Source organism: Rattus rattus, chromosome 14, assembly GCF_011064425.1.
Source record: "Rattus rattus isolate New Zealand chromosome 14, Rrattus_CSIRO_v1, whole genome shotgun sequence".
Lineage (NCBI taxonomy): Eukaryota > Metazoa > Chordata > Mammalia > Rodentia > Muridae > Rattus > Rattus rattus.
The window spans coordinates 27,543,490-27,564,165 of NC_046167.1; the positions used below are offsets into that span (position 1 = coordinate 27,543,490).

The following is a 20,676-nucleotide window of genomic DNA, read 5'->3' on the forward strand; positions in this document are numbered from 1 at the left end:
TGGTCCCAGTAGAGAAGGCCAAGCAAGTATTTGAAATTCACAGGAATGACTTCATAGAAAGCCTCTGCCAATACAAACTCTAAGGTCCCCAGTTTCTCAAGAGAATTCAAGGTCAGCCCATTGTTTTTAACTTAGGCATCTAGCCATTTGGCTTTAAAATAGGGATTCTTTTGTGGGGGCTTGAGTCCAAATATTTCTTTTTAGGGTACTAGTTATTATGACTATTAAAAAAATTAGAAAGGCGCTTATTCCAAATACTTAATTTTTTTTCTCTTTAAGTTGGTCCTCCTTCTAAGAAGTTAAATAGAGAATGAAGTCAGATGATTGCCCTTCACTTTTATTCCTACACAAGGTATGCCATTAGTCATAGATGCACAGAATCTACACATCAGGCCTCACTCCAGCCTCACTAAAACATTAAATATATGGTTATCTCATCACAGAACAACTTTACGTTCAGATATTCTCAGTATGACAAAGACATCCAGTCTATTACTTTTAAGATAGTACTATTTCCTCCTCCTCTCCTTCTTTCTCCTTCTCCTCCTCCTCCTCCTCCTTTTTCTTCTTTTTCCTCCTCCTCCTCCTTCTTTTATTTTTTGGATTTAAAACAAGGTCTCATATTCCTTGGGCTTGCCTAGAACTTGCTACAGATCTGAGATTGACTTTGAACTTGTCTCTCACCCAGTCCATATACTTCCTTCTAGTCATCCCCCAAGTGCTAGAATTACAGTTGTGCCACACTCAGATTTATGCAGAGCTGAAGATTGATCCCAAGGCCTTACTTGTTCTAGGATAATCATTCCATCAGCAGAACCCCATTTCTGATTTTTTCCCTAGAGTTACAGATGTACCTGATGAGCATATATATATATATATATATATATATATATATATATATATATATATATATATATATTTGATGATATCTTGACATCTTGGTGGACGTAGAAGAATGAGAAAAAACTAGTTCTCTAAGATCTAACTAATCCAAAGAATTAAAAAATATAATAATAAAATAACAACAAAAATCTACCTGTAAACAAGCATTTATGATCTAACCTTTACTTTCATCTGACTCATTTAATTCTCTATGTAAATCTATGTAGGTCCAAGTAACAGATAACTGGGGAAAGCCCCACCTACCAAATTCACTGGAGTTATTTAAACTAGCCAAGATAAATTGTCTGTCCCAAGGAAGGTAGTAATCTCCTCCCATATGCCTTTCAACAACTGACCAACCCTGCTTTGCCTCACATGGCCCTGGGTGCTCTTTCAAGTTTCTTTTGTTATACAGTATTAGTAACTAAAAGAATGCTCACATTGTGGGCCTTTCTGTGTCGTCACTCAGTCAACTCAATAATTTAAAATTGGCAACCTTGAGCTGCTGACTACCCATCTTTATTAATGGCAAAACATAGCAGCCAAAACCAACTTATAAAAGCAAGAGTTTATTTTGGTTCACAGTTCCAAAGTGTGTGTGTGTGTGTGTGTGTGTGTGTGTGTGTGTGTGTGTGAGAGAGAGAGAGAGAGAGAGAGAGAGAGAGAGAGAGAGAGAGCGAATTCTAAATGATCATATCTTCGACCTCAAGCAAAAAGACTAAATTGGAAGTAATGTGCCCCCTTCAGCAAGTATTTCCTAACTAAACCTTCCCAAACAGTACCATGATGTAGAAACCAAGTATTCATATTACTGAATCTATGAGGGACATTCTCATTGAAACTACCAACCCATCTAACATAATTACTCAGAACTCCCAAATATGACATGTACACTTGACCAGCATTATTTGTCACCTTGGAGCTCCACATTCCAACATATCATACCCCACCCATCCCATTATTTCAACTCTTTAGAACTCAGCCCAATCCTAAATATAGGATCTGATTCTTCTCATTTACCAAGAAACTGCTCACTCCATGGACCTGCAAAATGTGCTTTCATCAATCCACCCATTGTCTTTATCAAAGTCATTAACATCATGAAGACTTGAGCCAAGCCCAGAATCCACATTTAACACACACACACACACACACACACACACACACACACACACACACACACACACACACACACACACACACACACACACACACACACACACACACAAAACTAGGCATAGTAGAGCACGCTTGTAATCACAGTGCTGCTTGGCAGAGAAAGGTGAATCCCTGGGACTCACTGGCTACTTGAGAGCTTGAGGCCAGTGAGAGTTCCTATCTTCAAATATGGATGGACAGTTCCTGAGGAATAACAGAACATTGTTCTTGAGTCTCTGATGTGTGTGTGTGTGTGTATACTCACCCACACAGAAAGAAGCACACACACACACACACACACACACACACACACACACAGAGAGAGAGAGAGAGAGAGAGAGAGAGAGAGAGAGAGAGAGAGAGAGAAGAAAGAACTAGATCTATTACCACACATATTACTATGATGATAGGAACATATGGAGCGCTTCTGCTCTTTATGTGCACTGTTTCTGTAAAACAGTGTGCTGCTCATCCCATCAGCAATCACATCTCCTGGATAGGGAGGCGAAGGTTTCTAGAAATTGATATCACTCACCAATACAAAGTTAAGTTAAACCAGAGCTGCATTTAGTGCATTTCCTTTCATTGTTTCTCTGTCTCTCCCAGCTGAATCATGAGAACCCAGAATATGTTTATGTTCTCAACCCCTGTCCCCTGAACTGTGAGTGCACAGATTTTTATTTTCATTAGGTTCTATCTTAAGTGCTGATAGTAGCATCGATCTTCTGTATTCTGCATTTGTATAGAAGTCTTCTTTCCCATCATACAGCAGCCATTGACAAGTGTTTGTAGTGTAAGAGACTCAGTGGTTTTCTCCCAAGATGCTCTCTTCTCTGGGACGACACATTCGCTACTGTGATACATGACTGCCTGTGCTGTAGACCTCTCCAACTCTTTTATAGCAGTCCTTCCTAAAGACAGCAAGGGCTTACCAAGCGTTGGCCATTGTTGCTCATTTTTCTACATGAAAGGATATTTTAAGTGGTTTTTCCAATGATGATTACATCAAGTTTATAGTCCTTTACTACTCTAACAGGAATCACATCAAAAATAAATCAGTTAATAAAAAATGGAGTTTGTTTCCTTTTCTTTATCCATTAACTCAGGCTTATGGAGGTAAGCTATTCTCTTTAGTGCCTTTAAGAGTAATATCTTCAGTTTGATGTCAGTTATTGATCTTATAAAATAACACATTCTATTATTTTATATGTTAATAATGCTTTACAATTTTAAAACCTTTTACAATTTTATAAGGTGCTAAGACCTTGTTGGCCATTGAAAGACACAGTGTCTACATAGCAGCCATCTAGTGATGCTGTCCAGTGGCATCCCAGGCATCCCAAACTAGAGTCTCCAAGTGCCTGGTCATGCCAGATCCTGCAGGCATCCCTTGCCTACTGTCACTTACCTCACCTTTTGCACCTAGGTCTGTCTCCAGCCTGTCAGCTCACCACCAGGGTGGTCCTGAGGCCTCGGCAGTTCTTCCTGGGCTAATAGACTAGCCCAGCCTGGTACCAGCACCAGAGTCAGAGACATCACTTCTAAATATGAGGTTCAGCTTGTTCAAGAGGAAGACATTCGGGTGCAGAGCAAGCATCTGAAAGAGCCCATCAATGAACTGAAGATAGAAATTGAGGCCTTGAAACTCAAAGAGAGGAAAACAGGCTTGAACATCTATATAAGGAGAATTCAGAGAGGGGGACATCAGTAGCGAGCACAATACCATTAAAAAGCCTCAAGCCCAGGTCAGACCCATCTGCATTTGAGTCCTCAGACTCACTTTGGCCTCTTAGGTCTCCATCTATGCCCAGAGCTAAGGTTGTCTCATAGCCCTCTGGACCCAAAACCTGCCCAGAGAGAACTGGTCTTACAGGAGCGCTCTCACTCCTGAGCCCACAGGTGAGAACCCACTTTCACTCCACTAATTGTCCAAAGAGCCCTGCCAGAAGCACACAGGGAGCCATGGAGCAGCCTGGGAGAAATTCTTTCCAGTCTCCATCTGTGCCCAGAGCGAAGGCTGTCCCACAGCATTCCAGACCCAAACCTTCCCAAAGAGAGGTGGTCTCCCAGGAGTGCTCTCTTTACTAAGGTCACAGGCCCAAGGCCCATAGGAGGGATAAGCTTCAGTCAGAGACAGCAAACCCAACTATCATCAGAGATAACCAGATGGTGGAAGGCAAGCATGAAGACATAGCCCGAGAAACCAAGACTACTTGGTATGAAAAGAACCCAGTTCTCCCACCACAGCTAGTACTGGATACCCGAACACATCAGAAAAGCAAGATTTGGATTTAAAAAATCACTTCTCATGATGATGACAGAGGACTTTAAGAAGGACATAAAAAATTCCCTTAAAGAAATATAGGAGAACACAGGTAAACAAGTAGAAGACCTTAAGAAGAAAACACAAAAATCACTAAAAGAGTTATAGGAAAATACAAGTAAACATGTGCAGGAATTGAACAAAACCATCCAGGATCTGAAAATGGAAATAGAAACAATAAAGAAATCACAATGAGAGACAATCTGGAGATAGAAAATCTAGGAAAGAGATCAGGAGTCATAGACGCAAACATCAACAACAGAATGTAAGAGATAGAGGAAAGAATCTCAGGGCAGAAGATACCATAGAAAACATTGACACAACAGTCAAAGAAAATGCAAAATGCAGAAAGCTCCTAATCCAAAACATCAAGGAAATCCAGCACATAATGAGAAGACCAAACCTATGGATAATAGGTGTAAAACTGAGGGGAAATTCCCAACTTAACGGGCTACTAATATCAAAATTATAGAAGAAAACTCCACTAACGTAAAGAGAAATGCCCATGAACATACAAGAAGCCTACAGAACTCCAAATACATTGGATCAGAAAAGAAATTCTCCTGTCACATAATAGTCAAAACACCAAATGCATGAAACAAAGAAAGAATATTAAAAGCAGTAAGGGAAAAGGGTTAAGTAACGTATAAAGCCAGACCTATCAGAATTAAAGACTTCTCAACAGAGACTGTGAAAGCCAGAAGATCCTGGGCAGATGTCATATATACCCTAAGGGAACACAAATGCCAGCCCAGGCTACTATAGCCAGCAAAACTCTCAATTAACATAGATGGAGAAACCAAGATATTCCATGACAAAACCAAATTTACATCATATTTTTACACAAATCCAGTCCTACAAAGGATAATAGATGGAAAACTCAAACAGAAAAAGGGAAACTACAACCTATAATAAGCAAGAAAGTAATCTAATTTCAACAAACTCAGAAGAAGATAACCACACAAGCATAATTCCACTTCTAACAACAAAGTAACAGGAAACAACAATCACTATTCCTTAATATCTTTTAATATCAATGAACTCAATTCCCCAATAAAAAGACATAGACTAACAGACTGGATACATAAACAGGACCTAGTATTTTGCTGCATACAGGAAATGCACTGCAGTGACAAAGACAGAAAATACCACAGAATAAAAGGCTGGGAAAGAATTTCCAATCAAACGGTCTCAAGAAACAAGCTGGAGTAGCCATTCTAATATTGAATAAAATAGACTTTCAACCAGAAGTTATCAAAAAAGCTAAAAAAGGATATTTCATGCTCATCAGACAAAAATATACCAAGATGAACTCTCAATTGTGAAAATTTATGCTCCAAAATGCAAGGGCACCCACATTCATAAAAGAAACTTTACTAAAGCTCAAAGCACACAGTGCAGGACACATAACAGTGGGAGACTTCAACACCCCACTCTCATCAATGGACAGATCATGGAAACAGAAACTAAACAGAGACACAGTGAAACTAACAGAAGTTATGAACCAAATGGATTTAACAAATATCTACAGAACATTTCACCCTAAAACAAAAGAATATATCTTCTTCTCAGCACCTCATGAAACCGTCTCCAAAATTGACCATATAATTGGTCACAGAATGGGTTTCATTAAATACAAAAAGATTGAAATAATCCCGGGCATCCTATCAAATCACCATGGAGTAAGACTGGCTTTCAATAACAACAAAAAACAATAGAAGCCCACAAATACGTGGAAGCTGAACAACAGTCAACTCGATGATAACTTGGTCAAGAAAGAAAGAAAGAAAGAAAGAAAGAAAGAAAGAGAGAAGAGAGAGAGAGAGAGAGAGAGAGAGAGAGAGAAAGAAAGAAAGAAAGAAAGAAATTAAAGACCTTTTAGAATTTAATGAAAATGAAGGCACAACATACTCAAACTTATAGGACACAACAAAGGAATGTCAAGAGGAAAACTCATAGCTCTGAGTGCTTCCAAAAAGAAACTAGAGAGAGCATACACTAACAGCTGACAGCACACCTGAAAACTGTAGAACAAAAAAGAAGCAAATACTCCCAGGAGGAGTAGATGTCAGGAAATAATCAAACTCAGGGCTTAAATCAACCCAATAGAAACAAAGAGAACTATACAAAGAATCAACAAAACCAGGAGCTGATTCTTTGAGAAAATCAGCAAGACAGATAAACACTTAGCCAGACTAACCAGAGGGCACAAAGAGATACCCAAATTAACAAAATCAGAAATGAAAAGGGAGACATAACAACAAAAACTGAGAAAATTCAAAGAATCATCAGATCCTACTACAAAGGATATATTCACCAAAACTGGAAAATCTGGATGAAATGGAGAGTTTTCTAGACAGATAACAGGTACCAATGTTAAATTTGGATCAGATAAACCATCTAAAACAGTCCCATACTGCGAAAGAAATAGAAGCAATCATTAAAAGTCCCCCAACTGACAAAAGCCCAGGACAGATGGGTTTAGTGCAGAATTCTATCAGACCTACAAAGAAGACATAATACCAATACTCTTCAAACTACTACATAAAATAGAAACAGAAGGAACACTACACTATTCATTCTGTGAAGCCACAATTACACTTATACCTAAACTACAGAAAGACCCTTCAAAGCAAAAGAACTTCAGACAAAATTCCCTAATGAATATAAGTGCAAAAGTACTGAATAAAATTCTCCCTAACTGAATCCAAGAACACATTAAAACAGTCATCCATCATGATCAAATAGACTTCATCCCAGGGATACAGGGATTGTTCAATATATGGAAATCCATAAACATAATTCAGTATATAAACAAACTAAAAAAAACCCCCCACATGATCATGTCATTAGGTGCTGAGAAAGCATTTGACAAAATTCAACACTCCTTCATGATAAAAGTCCTGGAAAGATCAGGAATTCAAGACCCATACCTAAACATAGTAAATGCAATACACAGCAAACCAATAGCCAACATCAAACTACACTGAGAAAAACTTGAAGCATAGTACTTGACGTTCTAGCCAGAGCAGTCTGACAACGAAAGGAGGTCAAAGGGATACGAATTGGAAAGGAATAAGTCAAAATATCACCATTTACAGATGATATGATAGTATACTTAAGTGACCCCAAAAGTTCCACCAGAGAACTACTAAACCTGATAAACAACTTCAGCAAAGTGGCTGGGTATAAAATTAACTCAAACAAATCAGTAGCCTTCCTCTATTTAAAGGATAAACAGGCTGAGGAAGAAATTAGGGAAACGAGAAACTTAACAATAGTCACAAATAATATAAAACACCTTTGTGCTGCTCTAACTAAGTGAGTGAAAGATCTATATGACAAGAACTTCAAGACTCTGAAGAAAAAAAACAAAGAAGATGTCAGAATATGAAATGATCTCCTATGCTCATGGATTGGCAGGATTAATATAGTAAAAATATAGCAATATAGCCATTTTGTCGAAAGCAATCTACAGAATCAATGCAATTCCCATCAAAATTTCAAGTCAATTCTTCATAGAGTTAGAAAGAGCAATTTGCATATTCATTTGGAATAACAAAAATACCCAGGATAGCAAAAACTATTCTCAACAATAAAAGAACTTCTGGAAAGGAATAAGTCAAAATATCACTATTTATAGATGATATGATAGTATACTTAAGTGACTCCAAAAGTTCTATCAGAGAACTACTAAACCTGAATCACCATCCCTGATCTCAAGCTATATTACAGAGCAATCGTGATAAAAACTGCATGGAATTGGTACAAAGACAGGCAGGTAGATCAATGGAATAGAATTGAAGACCAAGATATGAACCCACACACATACACCTGTGTTTACTTGATCTTTGACTAAGAAGCTAAAACCATCCTACAGAAAAAAGACAGCATTTTCAACAAATGGTGCTGGTTCACCTGGAGGTCAGCATGTAGAAGAATGCAAATAGACCCTTTTTTATCTCCTTGTACAAAGCTCAGTTTCACACGGACCAAAAGCCTCCAGATAAAACCAGATACACTGAAACTAATAGAAGAGAAAGTGGGTAAGTGCCTCAAATACATAGGCACTGGGGAAAATTTCCTGAACAGGACACCAATGGCTTATGCTCTAAGATCAAGAATGGACAAATGGGACTCATAAAATTGCAAACCTTCTGTAAGGAAAAGGACACTGTCAATAGGATAAAATGGCAACCAACAGATTGGGGAAAGATCTTTACCAATATAGAGGGCTAATATTCAATATATACAAAGAACTCAAGAATTTAGACTCCAGAGAACCAAATAATCCTATTAAAAATCAGACACAGCTAAACAAAGTATTCTCAACTGAGGAACATTAAATGGCCAAGAATCAGCTAAAGAAATGTTCAACATCTTTAGTCATCAGGGAAATGCAAATCAAAACAACCTTGAGATTCTACCTCACACCAGTCAGAATGGCTAAGATCAAAACCTCAGGTTTTGCCAGCAGGTGCTGGCAAGGATGTGGAGAAATAGGAACACTCCTCCATTGTTGGTCGGATTGCAAACTGGTACAACCACTCTGGAAATCAGTCTGGAGGTTCCTCAGAAAACTGGACATAGTACTACCTGAGGACGCAGCTATACCACTCCTGGCCATATGCTTCAACCTATAACTAGGATACAAGCTCCACTATGTTCACAGTAACCTTATTTATAATGAACAGAAGCTGGAAAGAACTCAAATGTCCTTCAACAGAGGAATGAATACAGAAAATGTGGTACATTTACACAATAAAGTACTATTTGGCTATTAAAAACAATGACTTCATGAAATTCTTAGGCAAATGGAACTAGAAAATATCCAGATTGAGGTAACCAAGTCACAAAAGAACACACATGGTTTGCACTCACTAATAAGTGGATATTAGCCAAAAATCTTGGAATACCCAGTAAATATTCATGGACCATATGAAGCTCAAGAAGAAGGAAGACCAAAATATAGATGCATCAGTTCTTAGAAGTGGGAACAAAATTCTCGTGGAAGGAAATACAAGGACAATGAACAAAGCAGAGACTTCAGGAAAGGTCATCCAGAGCCTGCCCGACCCAGGGATCCATCCCATATGTAGCCACCAAACCCAGTCACTGTTGCTGATGCCAAGAAGTGCTTGCTGACAGGAGCCTGATATGGATGTATCTTGTTAGGCTTTGCCAGAGCCTTTCTCATACAGTTGAGGATGCTTGTAACTAATCATTGGACTGAGCTACTCCAATGGAAGAGTTAGAGAAAGGACTGAAGGAGCTGAAGTGTTTGCAACCCCATAGGAAGAATAACAATATTAATCAACCAGACCCCCCAGAGCTTCCAGGGAGTAAACTACCAAGCAAAGAGTACACATAAGGGAACCCTTGGCTCCAGCTGCATATGTAGCAGAGGGTGGCATTGTCTTGCATCAATAGGAGGATAGTTCTTGGTTCTGTGATGGCTTTTTTCCACAGTGTAGGGGAATGCCAGGGTGTTGGGGTTGGAGTGAGTAGGTGGGATGGGGAGCATCCTGGTAGAGGTTAGCCAAGGGGGGATGGGAGAGGGAGGAACCGGAAAGGGGGATAACATTTAAAATGTAAATACATAAAGTATCCAATTAAAAAAATGTACCAAAAAAAAAAAAGAAAGAAAAAAAGAAAAAGAAAAAGACCCTCACTCAGCAGAGGAGGTAGTCCTGAGGGGCCTTCTTTGAAGAACTCTAGCGGGTGATCAGACCATCTCAGTATTTGCCATATTTGCTGCTCCTGACACCAACAGGATGCTCCTGAACCCATGGGAACCATCAGTATGGGTCTGGCTATTTTTTTCCGGGGGAGGGAACTATGAGTAGAGGGCCCAGTCCTCTTCGTGTTCAGTTGTTTTTGAACTCTGACCCTGTAGAAATCCCTCTTCTCCTGGCCTGCCTCTCTGTCTCTCTCTCTCTCTATCTGTCTCTCTCTCTGTCTGTCTCTCTCTCTGTCTCTCTCTCTGTCTCTCTCTCTCTTTGTCTCTCTCTCTCTCTCTCTCTTTATTCCGCTCTCTCTGAGAAGTATTCATGGTTGTGCATGGGATACCGTCCTTCTTGCATCCCAGGTACTGTGGTATAAGAATCCCAGTGCCTGCTGATGACTCCAGACTCTGGTTTGGAGAGTTTTAAGAGTCCAGTGTGTAGCCCATGACATTACAGTGTATACATGACTTCCTTCAGTCTTAGCCAACTGCCTGTGTTAGAACAGGGGCTTCCTGGTCACCTATGAGTGCCTGGGAACCCAGCTGTGACCAGGGCTGCCATTGGCTCACACTCAGCACATGGAACTCCAGAGCCCTGTTGCCAGTCCTACCATACTCTTCTAGTTCTCTCCAGTTCCTAGGCCTCATTATCCTCATTATCTGTCTGGGCCTACCTTCTTTGTAATTGATGTCACTACTACGGCCAATCACGGCCCTTTAGGTCCTAACAGAGTAAGTGATATGCCTCAAGTCAAAAAAGTTGTTTATTAACTGAAGACAGTTGAGCTGAGGGGCTGAAAACAAATGTCACACTCCACTGTACAGTTTCATTTTGAGAAACTGTGGCACTCTACCTTTTCCCCACTGGTTGGCTGCCCATTAGGCCACTTGTCATAGGTAGCCACCCCTGAGTATCAGCCCAACGTTTTTGGGCATCTAGAGTAGGACTCTAGTCTATAACCTAAGGCTGAGGAAAAGTCCTTGGGCCTTGGCACCCCATCATTTGCCATGTCTACCCTGGCTCTGAAGTTGAGCCATTTTCTTGTGCCTGAAACTCATCCCTGAATTTCTTTCAAAATTGACTTTCTTCCTCTCTATAAACTTAATCTGACAGTGACTATGGGACACAAGAGCATGATGTTGGTATATAAAAATTATGGCAGGCTTTGTTTTTTGGTTTTTAGTTTTGAAATGTTTTTCCTTTTTTTGTTATTGGATATTTTTTATTTACATTTCAAATGTTATTCCCTTTCCTGGTTTCCCTGCCATAAGTCCCCTGTCTGATCCCACTTCCCTTCTATGAGGGTGTTCCCCCTCCCCAAACACTCTTCTCACCTCCCCACCATGAAATTCTCCTACACTGGGGGGTCCAGCCTTGCCAGGACCAAGGGCGTCTCCTCCCACTGGTGCCCAATAAAGCCATCCTCTGCTACATATACAGCTGGAGCCATGGGCCTGTCCATGTGTAGTCTTTGGGTAGTGGTTTAGTCCCTAGGAGCTCTGGATGGTTGGAATTGTTGTTCTTATGGGATTACAAGCCCCTTCAGCTCTTTCAATCCTTTCTCTAATTCCTCCAATGAGGACCCTGTTCTCAGTTCAATGATTTGCTGCTAGCATTTGCCTCTGTATTTGTCACACTCTGGCTGAGCCTCTCAGGAGACATCTATATCTGGTAACTATCAGCATGTACCTCTTAACTGTATATATATATATATATATATATATATATATATATATATATATATATATATATGGGCTGGATTTCCAGGTGGGGCAGAATCTGAATGGCCATTTCTTGAGTCGCTGCTCCAAGCTTTATCTCCATATCCCCTCCTATGAATATTTTTGTTCCCCTTTTAAGAAGGACTGAGACATCTGCTCTTTGGTTGTCCTTCTTTTTGAGCTTTATGTGGTCTGTGGATTGTATCTTGGGTAATTTGAGTTTTTGGGCTAATATCCATTTATCAGTGAGTGCATACCATGTGTGTTTTTCTGTGATTGGGTTACCTCACTCAGGATGATATTTTCCAGTTCCATCCATTTGCCTATGAATTTCATGATGCCATTGCCTTTGATAGCTGATTAGTACTCCACTGTGTAGATGTACCACATTTTCTGTATCCATTCCTCTGTTGAAGGGCATCTGGGTTCTTTCCAGCTTCTGGCTATTATAAATAAGGCTGCTATGAACATAGTGGAGTATGTGTCTCTGTTGTATGTTGGAGCGTATATGCCCGGGAGTGGTAACTACTCTTTGCATCTCAAATTTGGGAAATGTCAAGGAAGAAAAGCATGTTAGGAGCCCTGGTATTTGAACAATGACAGATATAACCATTGTGTGGAAGGTGGCACCCAATACCCACTCAGTTGAAAGTACCTCAGTACCCCTAAGGGAGAAGAAGGTTGGTGTCCCCAGATTGTGTCTAACCATGGTAGAAAACGTTCTGAAGCCATCCCCAGAGTGTGTCTAGTCATGGTAGAAAAAGGTCTGAAGCAGTGGCTGTTTGATCCTGTGTCTGAGTTCTTTCTGGTAGATAATTTTAGAGTCAAGAACAGATATATCACAAGACCAAGGGAAGTGAGTTCTAACCCCGGCTATTTCATTTCTAGCTTCATTGGCTCTTGGGCAGGGGCACCATGTAGGCACTCTTGCTGCAGTACTCTGAGGTCTTGCTGTTAGCCTGTGGCTTGCCGTACACCCTGACTGAGGTTGTGCATCAACCACAGCAGCACTCTTGACCTGAGGTCACTGACAAGCCTTGGTAGACAACACCTGTGGGCTTATATAACACTGATTCAGTTACTGCTTTATCACCTTCTAGACAGGTTTCTCTTGTTCCCTCACTTTCCAAAAGCCCAGAGGCTGACAACCAGCAACAGTGACTAACTGTTCTTGCCAACAGGGCCAAAGCCTCATAGCCCCTGGGTGCACGTAGCCTTCACGGGGACCCAGCCTCTCCCAGGTGCCTTGAGGCCAAGCCAGTACCCACAGGCTTCTATTCCTCTGTTCTCTTATCAAATAGCTCTTTTCTGTGAGGCCTGTCAGTCCTGTCAGGGCCAGAACATGAAACAGTTTTCTACTGAGGGTGGGGGAATGATTATAATTTAAGTGATTGTTTTAATAAAAATTCTAAGCTTCTATAGTTAAAAAAAAACTTTTACAAAATGAAGTATCACATATTTCATGCTTGAGGGGCTCAGCTTTAAATGTCACAGTAAATGTAGCTGCTGAACTTGAGCCAGCCCTTTTGTTTCCATGTAGAGCCCATTACACCTATACACTATGGTAGGAGAAGCCAGTGTCCCCATCAGTGGCTGACACAGCGGCTTATGTTTGACGTTGTCGGTAGGCACAGACGATGCTCAGGCTGTGTGTACGGATCACACCATTATCAACTCAGCTAGTTCCCCCTTTGTTTGGTACTGTCAATGGCAAAAATTAACCATCCTTGACACAAACAATAAAGACAACCAGTATACAACCAATATTTGTATGCGTAAGATTTTTACGCATGCCTTTCAACAGTCTCAGACTTGTAACTTTTAAACCAGAGAAATCTTCCCCATAGATGACGTTCAACTGTAGTATGTAACACGGGCAGTATTACACAGTCTTCCAAGAGCTATACAAAACTGAACGTGTTCCAGTCAGTGAGTGTATGGAGAAGACAGCGTGTGCAGGCTTTACAGGAGAGCCACGCAGGGCAGCTCTGGGACTTTTCTCATAGGCACAGTTCAAAGCCCTTCCTCCCTGTGGGCCTCAAACCTGTTTACAAATGTCTTTCTCCTCCACAATACTTGCCACAGGTACTTAAGTGTGAATAATGACAAGAAAACTAGAAATGAACCTAAATTCCCACTACTAAAGAAAGACTTGAGTTAGCCCTCTGGGGTGAGAGGCACACAGGATTAATCATATTGTAGGAGTTGATATCTTTCTTTATTTCCCTTTCCAGGCTTTTGGCAAATACATTTTTTTCCACAGTTTTAAGGAAATGTAAGAACTCCCAAGTTCCGTGGCCAGAAAATCCTGACAAGCTTCTGATAGCTGAATAATGGATGAAGCTCTGCTGTTTACTTAGCCAGGGGAGAAAAAAAAAAGTGCTACAGAGAGTTCCAGATATGGAGCAGGAATCTGACACCCTTCAAGGTGAACAATGGTGAGAAGAATAGGCTGCCTTCTTGTCCATTTTTTTTTTTTTTTGTCCATGCACAAAGTGTGTCTGGAAATAACAGCTCAGTGTATCAACCCCATCCAGCCATTCTCCTGTATCCCCTCAGAACAGGATAAGACCTGACCTCCAAATATCAAGTATTTCCAACCCCACACAGTCTCTGTCACAGCAGGCATTCAGAAGATAGGACAAAATTTTCCCAGCTAGAAAACACCACCAATATTTCCACAGAGCGACTGAGTGAAAAGCTGATAAAGACATGAAATTGGAATCGGCAGAGCTTAAGTTTTTTTGTATTTCAATGCTGATTAATTCACATTCCTGAGTTGAGGATGAGCCTCTCATACTGAGGCAACAGAGCTGAAGGCTGTCCTGGTGTTTTTCTTCTGAGAGAACCCTCCTCATAAAATCTCCCACAATACCTGTCACTGGTACCTAGAATTTCACCATTAGAGATTCATTCTTTTGGTTCTGGGGCATTTTAATCCCTGGGGGTCCTATTAAAATGCAAAAAGTCTGAGAATAACTGCATTGAAAGGTATTATTAACTGACAGCAATGAGGCCCTGGGGAATCGGACACAGGATAGAGCCTGAGGAACCGAAGAGGAAATCAGGATGGGCAGAGAGAGGAGGCAGGTGGCAGCAAAAAGAAACTTCCTTCCAATTGTTCAGTGGCAAGGTGACCCACTTCTGGTGTTCCCTGCAGAAGAGAACTGCCTTTTCAGGCAACAGGATGGGCACAGTGCACATAACTTACTTCAGTTCCACTGAAGGAGAAAGTCAGTGCTATAATATACCTAACAGACCCTGGGAGTGCTTTTTTGTTGTTGTTGAAAACATGGAAGGAACATAAATTAGCCCTGCATTATCTATGGAAAAGAACTGGGTATTTCTGTGGACTTCTGAGAGATCTGTCTCATACAGCAGTTGCTGGTCCACATCTTCAGGAAGCATCTCTAATGCCTGATCTCTGTCCCACAGGGATATTCCTCCCTTGAGAGGGCAGTAATGGACACTTGACTTCCTGCTTCCAGGGAAGATGAAACCTCCTTGTTACTGTTATGTGATAGCTAGCAGGCATAGGGGTGTGCATGTGTGTGTACATGTGTGTCTGTGCATGTACATTTCTGTCTACATGTGTCTATGTATGTTTCTTTGTGTGCATATATTTACATACATTTGTTTCTCTACACATTTATTCACATATATTTGTCTATTTATGTATATGATAAGTATATGCTGCTATATGTTTTTGCAGGGAGATAGATATCTGTGTTTGTTCAGGTATATATGTGTATCTGTGTTTTTGTGCATGTGTGTATGTATGTTCATATGTGCCAGAGTTTGTTATTTGTGTATGTGTGTGTTGTGTATTTTATGGGTAAAAATGTAAATTCATGCATGTTACAGATGTTACAGATGTTCATATATAGTGAACAAGATAGAAGCAAATTTGAATTTTCCCAGAAGTTGCTATGCTTGTGGGGGGACAGGGAGAAAAGGAGATGGTTGTTTGTGTATCTTTCCGTGTATGTGAAGCCAGTTATGTTTGTCTTCTAATTGCCATCATTACTGTTATTGCCACTTTGTGGGGGGCCTGAGTCTGACCTGAGCTGGGTTCCTGCCGAGAGTTACAGTGCATAGCCTGGCCTACAATATATAGCCTGGGCCACTTGGTTAATCAAATCAGATTCAACTCTAGCACCCAGATGACAAAGAACTCAAAAATCTTATGATTTCACAAAAAAGAATGATTTAACCAAGAATTCCTGGGGAACTTATATGTTTGAGAATAAGTTTTATATGTTTAAGAATAAGTTTACCTCTCTCTCTCTCTCTCTCTCTCTCTCTCTCTCTCTCTGTCTCATATATATACCTGAACACATATATACCTGAACAAACACAGATATCTGTGTGTGTGTGTGTGAGAGAGAGAGAAAGAGAGACAGAGACAGAGACAGAGACAGAAAGAGAATAATATCGGAATGTGTCTGAACTGGCTATGTAGATCAGGCTGGCCTAGAACTCAGAGACCCACATGTCTCTGCCCCAATTCTTTGGCAAGGAGGGCACATGCATATTTGAAGAGAAGAGTTTGTGGTAGAGCAAAGCTACTCGTGAGGCAGGAACAAAGAGGGCAAGAGTGAAATTCCGCAATCCATTTTGCAGGACATCCTCAGTCCCTAAGCTTCTTAGCATGCCCTCCAATTCTTCGAGGCTTAACTGCCTCTGATAGTATACCTTAGGAGACAAGCCTTTCCACATAGTTACTAGCAAGGCTTCTGTGACAAGGTGTAGCAGAAGGCTCAGAAGTGCCAGTGAGGAGGCATTGACCATGGATATGAAGCCCCGGTCGTGCAGTTGAGACCAACTGTATTACTCATGGATATAGCTGTACAGGGAATGTTGTGTCTAATAGGAATCCACTTTAGAGTGATGTCACATACCCTTACCAATATAAAACAATAAGTATGTGAGATGAGAGACCATTTGCTAGCTCCATTTAACCTGTCTAAAGTTCACATGGACCAGAACATCACACTCTACCTTCTATGTGTAGCTTGGTATTCATTAATTAAATGCAAATTAACTGTAAAATCCACAGACTGTGTGGACCCACATCAGCCTTGCCATGGCCAGACTCTCAACCACTCTCCCCACAAGTGCCAGTTCCTTGATGCAATCTGTCTAACTTTATATCTTTGTAAAGACTGTAATTCATTGCCCCCAAGTCTTCACGAACTTGTCTTTGAAAATTATAATCGCTATCTGTAGGGCATATTTCTCAACCTATTTAAAATAGATACAGTAAATCCCCAAAGAGGTGCTTCTTTCTGGTCCCTCAAACATGAAACCTTCTCAAGAAACTGAAATAAAAAGCAAACTTCATCAAATTATCTCACTGGGGAGAAGTGGAGGGAAATGTTTTGAGGACAGTTAGGAGGCAGTCATCTTTGTCAGGGGCCAGAGCACACTTCCCTTGAGAAGCTTTAGGACTGACATAAATAATGCAGCCTGTAGAAAGGTCATCTCTGAGGCTTCAGAGCGACAGCCCCAAAACAATTGCTCTGAAGAATTCCAGGCATCAGTCTAAGCACTACATAGAGAGGGGCAAGGAAGCCCTGTGCAAAAAGTGCCAACCTTGAACCTTGCTGTGGCTCTGGTGTCTTATCAGGCGCCACATTCTAGTCCCTGCAGCAAAGGTAGAAGAGGTGCAGGCCAACACATCTTGAGAGGCAGGAAGCACAGGCCACAGGGCATTTAGAGAGGTCAAGCGAGCATGGAGCAACTGCAGGAATCAATAGCACTGCGAGGAGTGAGGAGGGATCAGTGACCTCTGGACTTTGTGGCAGTTTAGCAGTTGATTAACAACACACCAGGGACTGGCCCTGGGCTATGTGGCAGCCACAGACAGCTAATTTCAGAGAATTGGAATGAGCTAACTCAGGCAGGCCCTTGCAGAAGGCACAACTCCTGAGCGGGACACTAAACAGGAAGACACTTTAGCCACTTGACAAAGCTCACAAATCACCTCAAAATCCAAGTCCCCCCTCCCACTGGGCCTCTTCTCAACTGTTTTATCACGAAAATTTCCAAAACTATTTTTTAAAAATCAGCAAATTTAATATATTTCCATACTTTGCGTCTCCATTATCCATCTATTAACTCATGACCAAATTTATTTATCTCTAATTCTCCCCACTCCAGCTACACAAGGTTAACATAGGGCAAGTACTAGACATAATAATATAACTTAATTTGTAAATCTTCCTGCTTAAATCTCTAAACAATTCCACTCTGGAACATCCTATGCTATTATCACAGCAAAAATTAAGTGCCCAAGGCACTTGTTTATGAGTGCACTAGACTTGGCTGAGGACAATCTATGAATTGGAGGCTATTTTGGGATTTTGGAAATCGGGCTTACTGCTGAATGCTACCAAATACTGAATAAATAAATTATACCATTCCTCCAAAATTCAAGTGGACCTTTCTAAAATTTAAAAGCAAAGAGATTCTGAAAACGAAAGAAATAATACACAAGAAACATGCAATTGTTTCAAGCAGTGCACGAAAAGAAGTTACAGAAGGAGAGAGAGAGAATAAGTTGTCAGAACAATAATGAACAAGATTGTCCTCCAGAGGGGGGTGAACATGGCTGCAGAGCGGCAGGTCGTGTTGATGGGCACTGAGGAGGACAGGCCTGTCTTCTTCCTGGAGTCAGCTGGCTGGGACCTGCAGATTGTACTTGCAAGCTTTTATGAGGATGCAGGGGCTGAAGACATTGTGACCATTTCACAGGCAACCCAAGTTTAATGTCTAGAGGCACAGCTCCTAGTGATAATAGAGTAACATCCTTCAGAGACCTCAGTCATGACCAAGGTAAAGAGGAGGGGGGGGAGAGGGGGAGGAGAAGGAGGGACAGAGGTTTTATGCTGAGGGCTCAGAAAGAAGTGGACAGCAAATTGTTGACCTTCCTAGGAAGAAAAGTCCCAACAAGCTGGTGGATGATCTGTTTAAGGGTACCAAAGAGCATGGGGCCGTAGCTGTGCAATGAGTGACCAAGAGCCCTGGAGAGACCAGTAAACTGAGACCGTTTACAGGAGGGGGCTACCGCCTTGGAGCAGCACCAGAGGAAAGGTCTGCCTATGTGGCAGGAGGAAGGATTCAGGCCAGGATGTTCATGTAGTGCTAAAGCCCTGGAAAACTAGATTCAGTTTAGATAATGATAACCTTAGAAGCTGCCGAGACCCAGCCAATGCTCAGTTCCTAGAGTCTATCCGTAGAGCGGAAGTTTCTGTAGAGCTTCGGAGGTTAGTTTACACTGGGCAAGTGACTTTGGATATGGAGGATCATAGAGATGAGGACTTCGTGAAGCCCAAGGGAGCCTTCAAAGCCTTCACCGGTGAGGGTCAGAAAGTGGACAGCACGCCCTCCCCTCACCCACCCCTGAGTATTAAACACCAGCTCTCCAAACCAGCAAGCAGAAAATGAAACCAAAGCTAACTTGTCCATCTTAATCAATGAGGCAGAATCCACCATGGACATTCAAATCTGGCTTGTAGATGGTGGGAGGCTGGTGCAGAAATTCAACCACAGTCACAGGATCAGCGACATTGGACTCTTCATCATGTATGCCCGGCCAGCTATGGCTGCCACCAGTTTTGTCCTTATCACTACCTTCCTTAACAAAAAGCTGGCTGATGAGAACCCAACTCTAAAGGAAGCCAATCTTCTCTGCACCGTCACCGCAGTCATCATTCCGCGGTTAACATAACCGCCTAGCTGCTGCCTCTCCTCCCTGTGTGTCTCCCATGACTGAAGTCATGCCCATGGGGATTACTTCCCACCCCCTAGCCTTCCAGTGCCTCGTCTTGTCCGTAGCTCTGGATTCTTAGACTTTAGTTGAACATTTGTGTTCTCTTTAGTTGTACTTCCTGGGATTTTGTGGTGATCAATAGACTTTAAAGAGAAAAAAATAAAAACACAAAAATTTGAAGAAAAAATAATGAACAAGAATTTAGAATTCCTTCCAATTGATCTCAGACACACAGGATATATAAGAAGCTCAGAAAACAGCAATTCATAGAATATGTGGGGTTGGGGGAGGCATATGAAATTCAAACTCCATAAATCCATAGACTAGCAAATCTTGCAAAGAAAAAAAAAAAACCTAGGGGAGGCAATAATACCTTCCTCTAGAAGACCACAGCTAAAAATTGTATCCAATTCATTCCAAGGAAACAAGCCTTAAGAAAGGCTAGAGTGAAGAAAAGTATTGAGAGAAATCAACAGCTGACACCTACCTAGAACTCTGTTCCTTCTGAAATCCAATCTTTTAAGTGAAGAAGAAGTTAGTACTTTCTCATATAAATAACATTTCAGGAAACTAGACTTCCCTTGCAAATACTGGAAATTCTTGACATTTTTATCCCTTGTTGTACCAAGTCACATGATAACCATGGATCCTTTTATTTTAAAGATTAGTTTGTTATAGATAATAAATATTTACTGTAAGTTGAGCACTAAAACAAAAGAGAGAAAATTAGGTTCAAACTAAAACAAAATAGACAGTAAAAAATGGATCACAAATAAAGGAAGTCAAAAGTAACAGGTAGATAGGAATAATCCACAAAAAAAAAAAAATGAAAGCTGACTGTTGAGAAAGATTAGTAAAATCAGTATCTCTCTGTCCAGGTTAATAGTATCATGAATGGAAGAAGTTTTAGGACAACAGATCAAGGATGAGAAAGGACTTAGAAAGGGTAGACCATGAAAAGGTCTGTTCTCACAGGTTTGATAATCTGTGAAAAAGAAAATGGATCCATTTCTTCAAAGATAAGTCTACCAAAAGATAAGTACACAAAGGGAGATGGACAATTTCAATAGGCTCCTATCTACTAACTAAATC

General features: G+C 41.0%; 1 pseudogene; it reads left to right on the top strand.

The window, feature by feature from the left end:
• Window positions 1–18,419: 18,419 nt before the first annotated feature.
• LOC116883995 lies at window positions 18,420–19,542 on the top strand (annotated as a pseudogene).
• Window positions 19,543–20,676: the final 1,134 nt, after the last annotated feature.